The following is a 12,055-nucleotide window of genomic DNA, read 5'->3' on the forward strand; positions in this document are numbered from 1 at the left end:
GGCTGATCTCTGGCTGTGACCCCAGTCCCAGGGCGAGTGGTATATGCAAAAAACGAATTACCATTTCCCCCCAACACACTTATACAGGTTATACACATGTACATGTGTGAAACAAGACAAATATAGGGAAAGGGAAAGGGGGGATACCTAGCCAGTTGTACAACTGAATGTCTTCAACTAAAATGTGTCTTCCGCATTTAACCCAACCCCTCTGAACCAGAGAGGTGAGGAATATAAGCAACCCCTAGTTGACATTTGACCATGCAAGCTCTCTGGTGTAACAATATGTACCCAATATGAGTAAGACCTTTAAACAGGTTAACATTCACAAGGCCGCAGGGCCAGACGGATTACCAGGACACATACTCAGAGCATGCACTGAACAACTGGCAAGTGTCTTCACTTCAACCTATCCCTGATCCAGTCTGGAATATCTACATGTTTCAAGCATGTTCCTGTGCTCAAGAATGCCAAGGTAACCTGTCTAAATGACTATCGCCCCATGCACTCACATTTGGAGCCATGAAATTCATTGAAAGGCTGGTCACGACTATTTGCGTTGACCTCCTTTTTATTTGCACTTACTCTCTTGCACTGGCTCTATGCATACTCACTGGAATCTACCTACACACTCACACATACTACACCCTAACCCCACACATACTCACTGGAATCTACCCACACACTCACACATACTACACCCTAACCCCACACATACTACACCCTAACCCTACATATACTCACTGGAATCTACCCACACACTCACACATACTACACCCTAACCCCACACATACTACACCCTAACCCCACACATACTACACCCTAACCCCACACATACTCACTGGAATCTACCCACACACTCACACATACTACACCCTAACCCCACACATACTCACTGGAATCTACCCACACACTCACACATACTACACCCTAACCCCACACATACTACACTGACACCCAACACACACACTCTTTCACACTCTTCATATACTGTACGCTGCTGCCCCTCTGTTTATTATCTATCCTGGTTGCCTAGTTACTTTTAGCCCAACCTACATGTAAATATTACCTCAACTACCTCATACCCCTGTACATTCACTCGGCACAGATCCTCCTTGTATATAGTCTCTTTACTGTTCTTTTATTCTGTAACTATTGTGTAACCTTTTTTATTTGTAGCAAATGTTTCTTACTTTTTAACGCTGCATTACTGGGAAAGGGCTAGTAAGTAAGCATTTCACAGTAAAGTCTACTGTGAATTTAGCATTTGACACCCTCCCTCTGCAACTGTCCCTGATGTGGTTGGTTTTTCTTACTAATACCAGGAGGCATTTTGCTGTCAAGAGATGCAATTAGAGACAGTAAATAATGATGGTGCTGCTTACACAACAGTGTGATGTTGGAGTGGTAGATGGTTACTCTTCATATTCTGTACATTAAAGAGATTGTCTGGTACTTTTGTATACTTTTTAGCCAGAAAATCTAAAACTAGTGCTCACGATCAAAAGGTGGTCCCCGAAATTTGCGTACTACATCACATATTTGCAGATATGTGCACCACATCATTGCTCTCTCTCTCTCTCGCACTGCTGTGTGTGCATCTTGCTAGCTGTCACTCAAATGGCGTTGGGCTGAAGCTCATTGGCTAGAACTTGAATTGCTGGGGTGATGGCCCACTTAAGGGAAAATGTAGGGAAAATGGCATTGCACAGCTAGGGATTTCAAGGCTAATTGAAGTCAAACAGTAATTCTGCTCATAGATAATGCATGTATTAACTACAAATTGACACACCTAGCCCAAAGCGGGAGGTTTAGTCACTAAAGTTACGGAGCCTTTAAAATAAAGAAGGATTGTTCATGGTTTAGACACAATGCCTACTGATTTCCGCTTATTCTATGTTTTAAGTCAACTGATCGAGAAAAGGCACAAATATTACATTATTGTCTAATTCACATACGATATATAACAACATAATCCAAATACATAATCCAAATATGTTCAATACAGGCAGTTTAGGAAAACGAAAACAGTAGAAGTCGGAAGTTAACATACACCTTAGCCAAATACATTTAAACTCAGTTTTTCACAATTCCTGTCATTTAATCAGAGTAAAATTTCCCTGTCTTAGGTCAGTTACGATCACCACTTTATTTTAAGAATGTGAAATGTCAGAATAATATGATTTAGTTCAGCTTTTTATTTCTTTCATCACATTCCCAGTGGGTCAGAAGTAAGTTTACATACACTCAATTAGTATTTGGTAGCATTGCCTTTAAATTGTTTAACTTGCCGGGTAGCCTCCCACTAGCTTCCCACAATAAGTTGGGTGAATTTTGGCCATTCCTCCTGACAGAGGTGGTGTAACTGAGTCAGGTTCGTAGGCCTCTTTGCTCGCACACGCTTTTCAAGTTCTGCCCACATATTTTCTATAGGATTGAGGTCAGGGCTTTGTGATGGTCACTCCAATACCTTGACTTTGTTGTCCTTAAGCCATTTTGCCACAACTTTGGAAGTATGCTTGGGGTCATTGTCCATTTGGAAGACCCATTTGCGACCAAGCTTTAACTTCCTGACTGATGTCTTGAGATGTTGCTATCAATATATCCACATAATTTTCCTGCCTCATGATGCCATCTATTTTGTGAAGTGCACCAGTCCCTCCTGCAGCAAAGTACCCCCCCACAGCATGATGCTGCCACCACCGTGCTTCACAGTTGGGATGGTATTCTTCGGCTTGCAAGCCTCCCCCTTTTTCCTCCAAACATAACGATGGTCATTATGGCCAAACAGTTCTATTTTTGTTTCATCAGACCAGAGGACATTTCTCCAAAAAGCACACTCTTTGTCCCCATGGGCAGTTGCAAACCGTGGTCTGGCGGTTTTATGGCGGTTTTGGAGCAGTGGCTTCTTCCTTGCTGAGCAGCCTTTCAGGTTATGTTGATATAGGACTCGTTTTACTGTGGATATAGATACTTTTGTACCTGTTTGTACCAAAGTACGTTCATCTCTAGGAGACAGAACGCATCTCCTTCCTGAGCGGTATGACGGCTACGTGGTCCCATGGTACTTATACTTGCGTGGTACCTTCAGGCATTTGGAAATTGCTCCCAGGGACGAACAAGGCTTGTGGAGGTCTACAATTTATTTTCTGAGGTCTTGGCTGAAATCTTTTGATTTTGCCATGATGTCAAGCAAAGACGCACTAAGTTTGAAGGTAGGCCTTCAGGTACACCTCCAATTGACTCAAATGATGTCAATTAGCCTATCAGAAGCTTCTAAAGCCATGACATAATTTTCTGGAATTTTCCAAGCTGTTTAAAGGCACAGTCAACTTAGTGTATGTAAACTTCTGACCCACTGGAATTGTGATACAATGAATTATAAGTGAAATAATCTGCCTGTAAACAATTGTTGGAAAAATTACTTGCGTTATGCACAAAGTAGATGTCCTAACCAACTTGCCAAAACTCTAGTTTGTTAACAAGAAATTTGTGGAGTGGTTGAAAATGACTCCAACCTAAGTGTATGTAAACTTCCGACTTCAACTGTATTAACATCAGTTTGATAGTTTGGGTCATTTGCAAAATCCCAAGTCAGAATGAGACAATTGGGCGTGAAATGCTCACATTTTATTTAATTTTATTTAACCTTTATTTAATTAGGCAAGTCAGTTAAGAACAAATTCTTATTCACAATGACGGCCTACCAAAAGGCAAAAGGACAACTGCGGGGATGAGTCTGGGATTTAAAAAATAAAGAAATAGAAAATATAGGACAAAACAAACATCACCACAAGAGAGACACCACAACACTACATGAAGAGAGACCTAAGACAACAACATACAGTGGCTTGCGAAAGTATTCACCCCCTTTGGCATTTTTCCTATTTTATTGCCTTACAACATGGAATAAAATATTTTTTGTGGGGTTTGTATCATTTGATTTACAGAACATGCCTACCACTTTGAAAATGCAAAATATTTTTTATTGTGAAACAAACAAGAAATAAGACAAAAAACTGAAACCTTGAGCGTGCGTAACTATTCACCCCCCCCCCCAAGTCAATACTTTGTAGAGCCACCTTTTGCAGTAATTATAGCTGCAAGTCTCTTGGGGTATGTCTCTATAAGCTTGGCACATCTAGTCACTCTGATGTTTGCCCATTCTTCAGTGCAAAACGTCTCCAGCTCCTTCAAGTTGGATGCGTTCCTCTGGTGTTCAGCAATCTTTAGGTCATACCACAGATTCTCAATTGGATTGAGGTCTTCGCTTTGACTAGGCCATTCCAAGACATATAAATGTTTCTCCTTAAACCCTTTGAGTGTTGCTTTAGCAGTATGCTTAGGGTCATTGTCCTGCTGGAAGATGAACCCCCGTCCCAGTCTCAAATCTCTGGAAGACTGAAACAGGTTTCGCTCAAGAATGTCTCTGTATTTAGCGCCATCCATCATTTCTTCAATTCTGACCAGTTTCCCAGTCCCTGCCGATGAAAAACCTCCCCACAGCATGATGCTGCCACCACCGTGCTTCACTGTGGGGATGGTGCTCCCGGGGTGATGAGGGGTGTTGGGTTTGCGCCAGACATAGCGTTTTCCTTGATGGCCAAAAAGCTCAATTTTAGTCTCATCGGGTTTGTTGTGGTGCCATATTCTTTTGGTTTTTTAATAATGTATTTAATGATGCTATGTGGGATGTTCAAAGTTTCTGATATTTTTTTATAACCCAACTGTTACGGATACAAGTATCCTGTGTGTGTGTTTCTTTTCTCTCCTTCTCCCCTCACAGGTGAAAATCATCACTCCCCAATCAGTCACCAATCATCAATCAGAAGACACACCTCCTCCTGTTTCCTACCCAATCACCGTTCCTTTCCCTTTGTTTAAAAACCCTGTCAATCGTTTGCTCTAGAGCTCAATCTCTCTGTAAATGCCATGTCTGTAGGTCTCTCTGTTTCACTCTCTCTTTGTGTATTGACCTCTCTTTTGTTTGAGTACCTCCATAGCACTTTGTCATCACCTGTATTGTTTTTGGCTATGGTGTTTGTTTGTTTGATGGTGGGAAAAGGGGGAACGAAGACAAGTCGCCCATGGGCATACACTACCCGTAGGTAAACTTTGTTAAATACACTAGTTTGAACTGGGCTTACCACCCACTGTATTTTTGGTTAGTTAGTTAGCTGTTGTTAAAGTAGGCTAGTCTAGCTTAGGTTTTTTTGAATACTTATTGTTTCTTTCCTTGGGTCCAGCTCAGCCCCTTTTCCTGCTCCCCCCATTACCGTGTGTTTATTAATAAACCCTGAGTTTGACGGTAGATTTCGGTTGTCGTGGTTATTTCGTTCACACTTTTACTTTGTCACTATTATAAATTGCATGAGTTATGTTACGGGTCTCATTACCATCCCCCTAGACTGTCGGGCCAAAAGGGATTCGTAACACCAACCCTTATCTGTAGTTCTCCACAACTTTGTCCCTGACCTGTTTGGAGAGCTCCTTGGTCTTGCTTGGTGGTGCCCCTTGCTTAGTGGTTTTGCAGACTCTGGGGCTTTTCAGAACAGGTGTATATATACTGAGATCATGTGACAGATCATGTGACACTTAGATTGCACACAGGTGGACTTTATTTAACTAATTATGTGACTTCTGAAGGTTGCACCAGATCTTATTTAGGGGCTTCATTGCAAAGGGGGTGAATACATATGCAAGCACCACTTGTAACGGTTTTCTGTAGGCGAAAGAGATTCGGACCAAAATGCAGTGTGTAGATTGCGATCCATGTTTAATGAAAAAACGTAAAACACGAATCAATACAAATACTACAAAAACAAAAAGAACGTAACGAAAACCGAAACAGCCTATACTAGTGAAAACTAACAGAGACAGGAACAAGGACACTAAGGACAATCACCCACCAAACACAAAGAATATGGCTACCTAAATATGGTTCCCAATCAGAGACAACGATAATCACCTGACTCTGATTGAGAACCGCCTCAGGCAGCCAATGACTATGCTATACACCCCACACAACCCCAAGACGAAACACACCACAAATAAACCCATGTCACACCCTGGCCTGACTCAATAAATGAAGATAACATAATAAATATAGACCAGGGCGTGACAGAACCCTCCCCCCCCTAAGGTGCGGACTCCCGGACGCACATCAAAACAATAGGGAGGGTCCGGGTGGGCGTCTGTCCATGGTGGCGGCTCCGGCTCCGGCGCGGGACGTGGAACACACTCTATAAATGTCTTTGTCCCCCCTCCTCGCTTCCTAGGTTAGTCCACCTTCTCCGCCGACCATGGCCTAGTAGTCCTCACCCAGAATCCCACTGAACTGAGGGGCAGTTCGGGACAGAGGGGCAGCTCGGGACAGAGGGGCAGCTCGGGACAGAGGGGCAGCTCGGGGCAGAGGGGCAGCTCGGGGCAGAGGGGCAGCTCGGGGCAGAGGGGCAGCTCAGGACTGAGGGGAAGCCCGGCACTGAGAGGAAGCCCGGCACTGAGAGGAAGCCTGGCACTGAGAGGAAGCCCGGCACTGAGAGGAAGCCCGGCACTGAGAGGAAGCCCAGCCAGGTATTTGGAACCGGCAGATCCTGGCTGGTTGGCAGTTCTGGCAGATCCTGGCTGACTGGCAGATCTGGAAGAGTCTGGTTGACTGGCAGATCTGGAGGAATCTGGTTGACTGGCAGATCTGGAATAATCTGGTTGACTGGCAGATCTGGAAGAGTCTGGCTGACTGGCAGATCTGGAAGAGTCTGGTTGACTGGCAGATCTGGAAGAGTCTGGCTGACTGGCAGATCTGGAAGAGTCTGGCAGATCTGGAAGAGTCTGGCAGATCTGGAAGAGTCTGGCTGACTGGCGGATCTGGAAGAGTCTGGCTGACTGACGGATCTGGCTGCTCCATGCTGACTGGCGGCTCTGGCTGCTCCATGCAGACTGGCGGCTCTGGCTGCTCCATGCAGACTGGCGGCTCTGGCTGCTCCATGCAGACTGACATCTCTGGCTGCTCCATGCAGACTGACAGCTCTGGCTGCTCCATGCAGACTGACTGCTCTGGCTGCTCCATGCAGACTGACATCTCTGGCTGCTCCATGCAGACTGACAGCTCTGGCTCCTCCATGCAGACTGACATCTCTGGCTGCTCCATGCAGACTGACAGCTCGGGCTGCTCCATGCAGACTGACAGCTCGGGCTGCGCTAAACAGGCGGGAGACTCCAGCAGCGCTGTAGAGGAGGAAGGCTCTGGCTGCGCTAAACAGGCGGGAGACTCCAGCAGTGCTGTAGAGGAGGACGGCTCCGACAGCGCTGAACAGGCGGGAGGCTCCGGCAGCACAGGAGAGGCGAGGCGCACTGTAGGCCTGATGCGTGGTGCTGGCACTGGTGGTACTGGGCCGAGGACACGCACAGGAAGCCTGGTGCGGGGAGCTGCCACCGGAGGGCTGGTGTGTGGAGGTGGCACAGGATGGGCTAGACCGTGAAGGCGTACTGGAGATCTTGAGAGCAGTGTTTGCACAGGACGTGCAAGGATAGGGATGTGCACAGGAGGCCTGGTGCGTGAGGCTGGCACCAACTTCACCAGCCGACTAACACGCACCTCAGGACGAGTATGGAGCGCTGACCCAGGTGCCATCAAATCCCTGACACGTTCCGTCGGGCGAATTCCATGCAAAAAGCACCAACACAGCAACTCCCTCATTTCTCTCTCCTCCAATTTCCCCATTAACTCCTTCACAGTCTCTGCTTCGCTCACCTCCAACACCGGTTCTGGTCTCCTCCTTGGCTCCTCACGATAAACAGGGAGAGTGGGCTCAGGTCTGACTCCTGACACTGCCACACTCTCCCTGAGCCCCCCCCCTCCAAGAAATTTTTGGGGCTGACTCTCGGGCTTCCATCCGCGTCGCCGCGCTGCCTCCTCATACCAGCGTCTCTCAGCTCTCACCGCCCCCAGTTCTTCTTTGGGGAGGCGATATTCTCCAGGCTGATCCCAGGGTCCTTCTCCGAACAATTCGTCCTCCCATGTCCATTCCTCTCTTTGCTGCACCTGCTTGTTGACACGTTGCATGGTCCGTTTGCGGTGGGTGATTCTGTAACGGTTTTCTGTAGGCGAAAGAGAGTCGGACCAAAATGCAGCGTGTAGCGTCAGTTCTTTCCACAGATTCTCGATTGGATTCAGGTCTGGACTTTGACTTGGCCATTCTAACACCTGGATATGTTTATTTTTGAACCATTCCATTGTAGATTTTGCTTTATGTTTTGGATCATTGTCTTGTTGGAAGACAAATCTCCGTCCCAGTCTCAGGTCTTTTGCAGACTCCATCAGGTTTTCTTCCAGAATGGTCCTGTATTTGGCTCCATCCATCTTCCCATCAATTTTAACCATCTTCCCTGTCCCTGCTGAAGAAAAGCAGGCCCAAACCATGATGCTGCCACCACCATGTTTGACAGTGGGGATGGTGTGATGAGCTGTGTTGCTTTTACGCCAAACATAACGTTTTGCATTGTTGCCAAAAAGTTCAATTTTGGTTTCATCTGACCAGAGCACCTTCTTCCACATGTTTGGTGTGTCTCTCAGGTGGCTTGTGGCAAACTTTAAACAACACTTTTTATGGATATCTTTAAGAAATGGCTTTCTTCTTGTCACTCTTCCATAAAGGCCAGATTTGTGCAATATACGACTGATTGTTGTCCTATGGACAGAGTCTCCCACCTCAGCTGTAGATCTCTGCAGTTCATCCAGAGTGATCATGGGCCTCTTGGCTGCATCTCTGATCAGTCTTCTCCTTGTATGAGCTGAAAGTTTAGAGGGACGGCCAGGTCTTGGTAGATTTGCAGTGGTCTGATACTCCTTCCATTTCAATATTATCGCTTGCACAGTGCTCCTTGGGATGTTTAAAGCTTGGGAAATCTTGTTGTATCCAAATCCAGCTTTAAACTTCTTCACAACAGTATCTCGGACCTGCCTGGTGTGTTCCTTGTTCTTCATGATGCTCTCTGAGCTTTTAACGGACCTCTGAGACTATCACAGTGCAGGTGCATTTATACGGAGACTTGATTACACACAGGTGGATTGTATTTATCATCATTAGTCATTTAGGTCAACATTGGATCATTCAGAGATCCTCACTGAACTTCTGGAGAGAGTTTGCCGCACTGAAAGTAAAGGGGCTGAATAATTTTGCACACCCAATTTTTCAGTTTTTGATTTGTTAAAAAAGTTTGAAATATCCAATAAATGTCGTTCCACTTCATGATTGTGTCCCACTTGTTGTTGATTCTTCACAAAAAAATACAGTTTTATATCTTTATGTTTGAAGCCTGAAATGTGGCAAAAGTTCGCAAAGTTCAAGGGGGCCGAATACTTTTGCAAGGCACTGTACTAGTAAAAACTAACATAGACAGGAACAAGGACACTAAGGACAATCACCCACGAAACACACAAAGAATATGGCTACCTAAATATGGTTCCCAATCAGAGACAACGATAATCACCTGACTCTGATTGAGATCCGCCTCAGGCAGCCAATGACTATGCTATACACCCCACACAACCCCAAGACGAAACACACCACAAATAAACCCATGTCACACCCTGACCTGACCCAATAAATGAAGATAAACATAATAAATATAGACCAGGGCGTGACACCATTTTTACGTTTTTTATAATTTTTTGAAACAATACATTTTTTACATTTCACTTCACCAATTTGGACTATTTTGTGTATGTCCATTACATGATATCCAAATAAAAATCCATTTCAATTACAGGTTGTAATGCAACAAAATAGGAAAAATGCCAAATACCTTTGCAAGGCACTGTAGCATGGCAGCAACACATGACAACACAGCTTGGTAGTCTTTGAATGAAGAGATGGAGACAAAACTGTCCAGTTTGAGTGTTTTTTTTGGAGCTCGTTCCAGTCGCTAGCTGAGCAAACTGAAAACAGGAGCAACCCAGGGATGTGTGTGCTTTGGGGACCTTTAACAGAATGTGACTGGCAGAACAGGTGTTGTATGTGGAGGATGAGGGCTGCAGTAGGCATCTCAGATAGGGGGGAGTGAGGCCTAAGAGGGTTTTATAAATAAGCGTCAACCAGTGGGTCTTGGAACGGGTATACAGAGATGACCAGTTTACAGAGGAGTATAGAGTGCAGTGTTGTGTCCTATAAGGAGCATTGGCAAATCTGATGGCTGAATGGTAATGAACATCTAGCCGCTCAAGAGCACACTTACCTGCCGATCTATAAAGTACGTCTCCGTAATCTAGCATGGGTAGGATGGTCATCTGAATCAGGGTTAGTTTGGCAGCTGGGGTGAAAGAGGAGCAATTACGATAGAGGAAACCAAGTCTAGATTTAATCTTAGCCTGCAGCTTTGATATGTGCTGAAAGAAGGACAGTGTACAGTCTAGCCATACTCCCGAGTACTTGTATGAGGTGACTAACTCAAGCTCTAAACCCTCAGAGGTAGTAGTCACACCTGTGGGGAGAGGGGCATTCTTCTTACCAAACCACATTACCTTTGTTTTGGAGGTGTTCAGAAAAAGGTTAAGGGCAGAGAAAGCTTGTTGGACACTAAGAAAGCTTTGTTGTAGAGAGTTTAACAAACTCTGAGGAGAGGCCAGCTCAGTACAAGACTATCATCTGCATATAAATGGATGAGAGAGCTTCCTACTGCCTGAGCTATATTGTTGATGTAAATTGAGTCAAGCCTTGGGGTACTCCCTTGATGACAGGCAGTGGCTGAGACAGCAGATGTTCTGACTTTATACACTGCACTCTTTGACAGAGGTAGTTAGCAAACCAGGCAAAAGACCCCTCAGAGACACCAATACACCTTAGCCGGCCCACAAGAATGGAATGGTCTACCGTATCAAAAGCTTTGGACAAGTCAATAAATATAGCAGCACAACATTGCTTAGAATCAAAGGCAATAGTGACATCCATGAGAACATTTAAGATTGCATTGACACATCCATAACCTGAGCAGGAACCAGATTTCTTACCAGAGAGAATACTATAGACATCAAGAAAGCTAGTCAGTTGATTAACACTTTTGATTAACAGGGCAAAATAGAAATTGGCCTATAAGAGTAGTGTTCTTCCTCCTGTTCCCTCATGTCTAAGTCAATGGATCACTTGGATCCCCCATGGCTCCTGAAAGTATCAAATCAAATTGTATTGGTCACATACATGTGTTTAGCCGGTGTTATTACGGGTGTAGCGAAATGCTTGTGTTTCTAGATCCAGGGGTACAGTAATATCAAACAAGTAATATCTAACAATTTCACAACAATACACACAATGTTCACAAATCTAAGGGATGAAATTAAAAATATATAAATACATGGATGAGCAATGTCAGAGCGGCATAGACTAAGATACAGTAGTATAGAATACAGTATATACATATGAGATGAGTAATGCAAAATACATGTATGTAAACATTATTAAAGTGGCCAGTGATTTCAAGTCTATATATATATAGGCAGCAGCCTCTAATGTGCTAGTGATGGCTCTTTAACAGTCTGATGGCCTTTAGATAGAAACTGTTTTTCAGTCTCTCGGTCCCTGCTTTGATGCACCTGTACTGACCTCGCCTTCTGGATGATAGCGGGGTAAACAGGCAGTGGCTCGGGTGATTGTTGTCCTTGATGATCTTTTCGGCCTTCCTGTGACATCGGGTGAGGTACAGTATCTGTATGACGGTCCAGTGACTTAGTGAATTGGGACTTAGCCTAGTCAATTCAGTTGAGGTATAACAATGAGTGAGTTATCTTCAGATAAACCACCACAGCAACTGGATGCAGGGACACCAGGAGAACAGGATGGAGCGGAGTCTCTTGACAAAGCAGTGGACATTTCTCGACCCATCTCTCGCCTAGTTAATTCTGTCAAACTCAGTGACGAAGGCTTGGAGGACTGCATCCCTGCAGAGAGGACTACTCAAGCAAAGATGCAGTCTGTTTTCCAGCAGGTGTGCAAGCAGGTCAAATCCCAGCTGAGCATGAACGTCCCAAGGGATGGCATTCGGGAACTAGTTCAGAAGGTCAAAA

Source organism: Oncorhynchus masou, chromosome 1 (assembly GCF_036934945.1).
Source record: "Oncorhynchus masou masou isolate Uvic2021 chromosome 1, UVic_Omas_1.1, whole genome shotgun sequence".
NCBI lineage: Eukaryota > Metazoa > Chordata > Actinopteri > Salmoniformes > Salmonidae > Oncorhynchus > Oncorhynchus masou.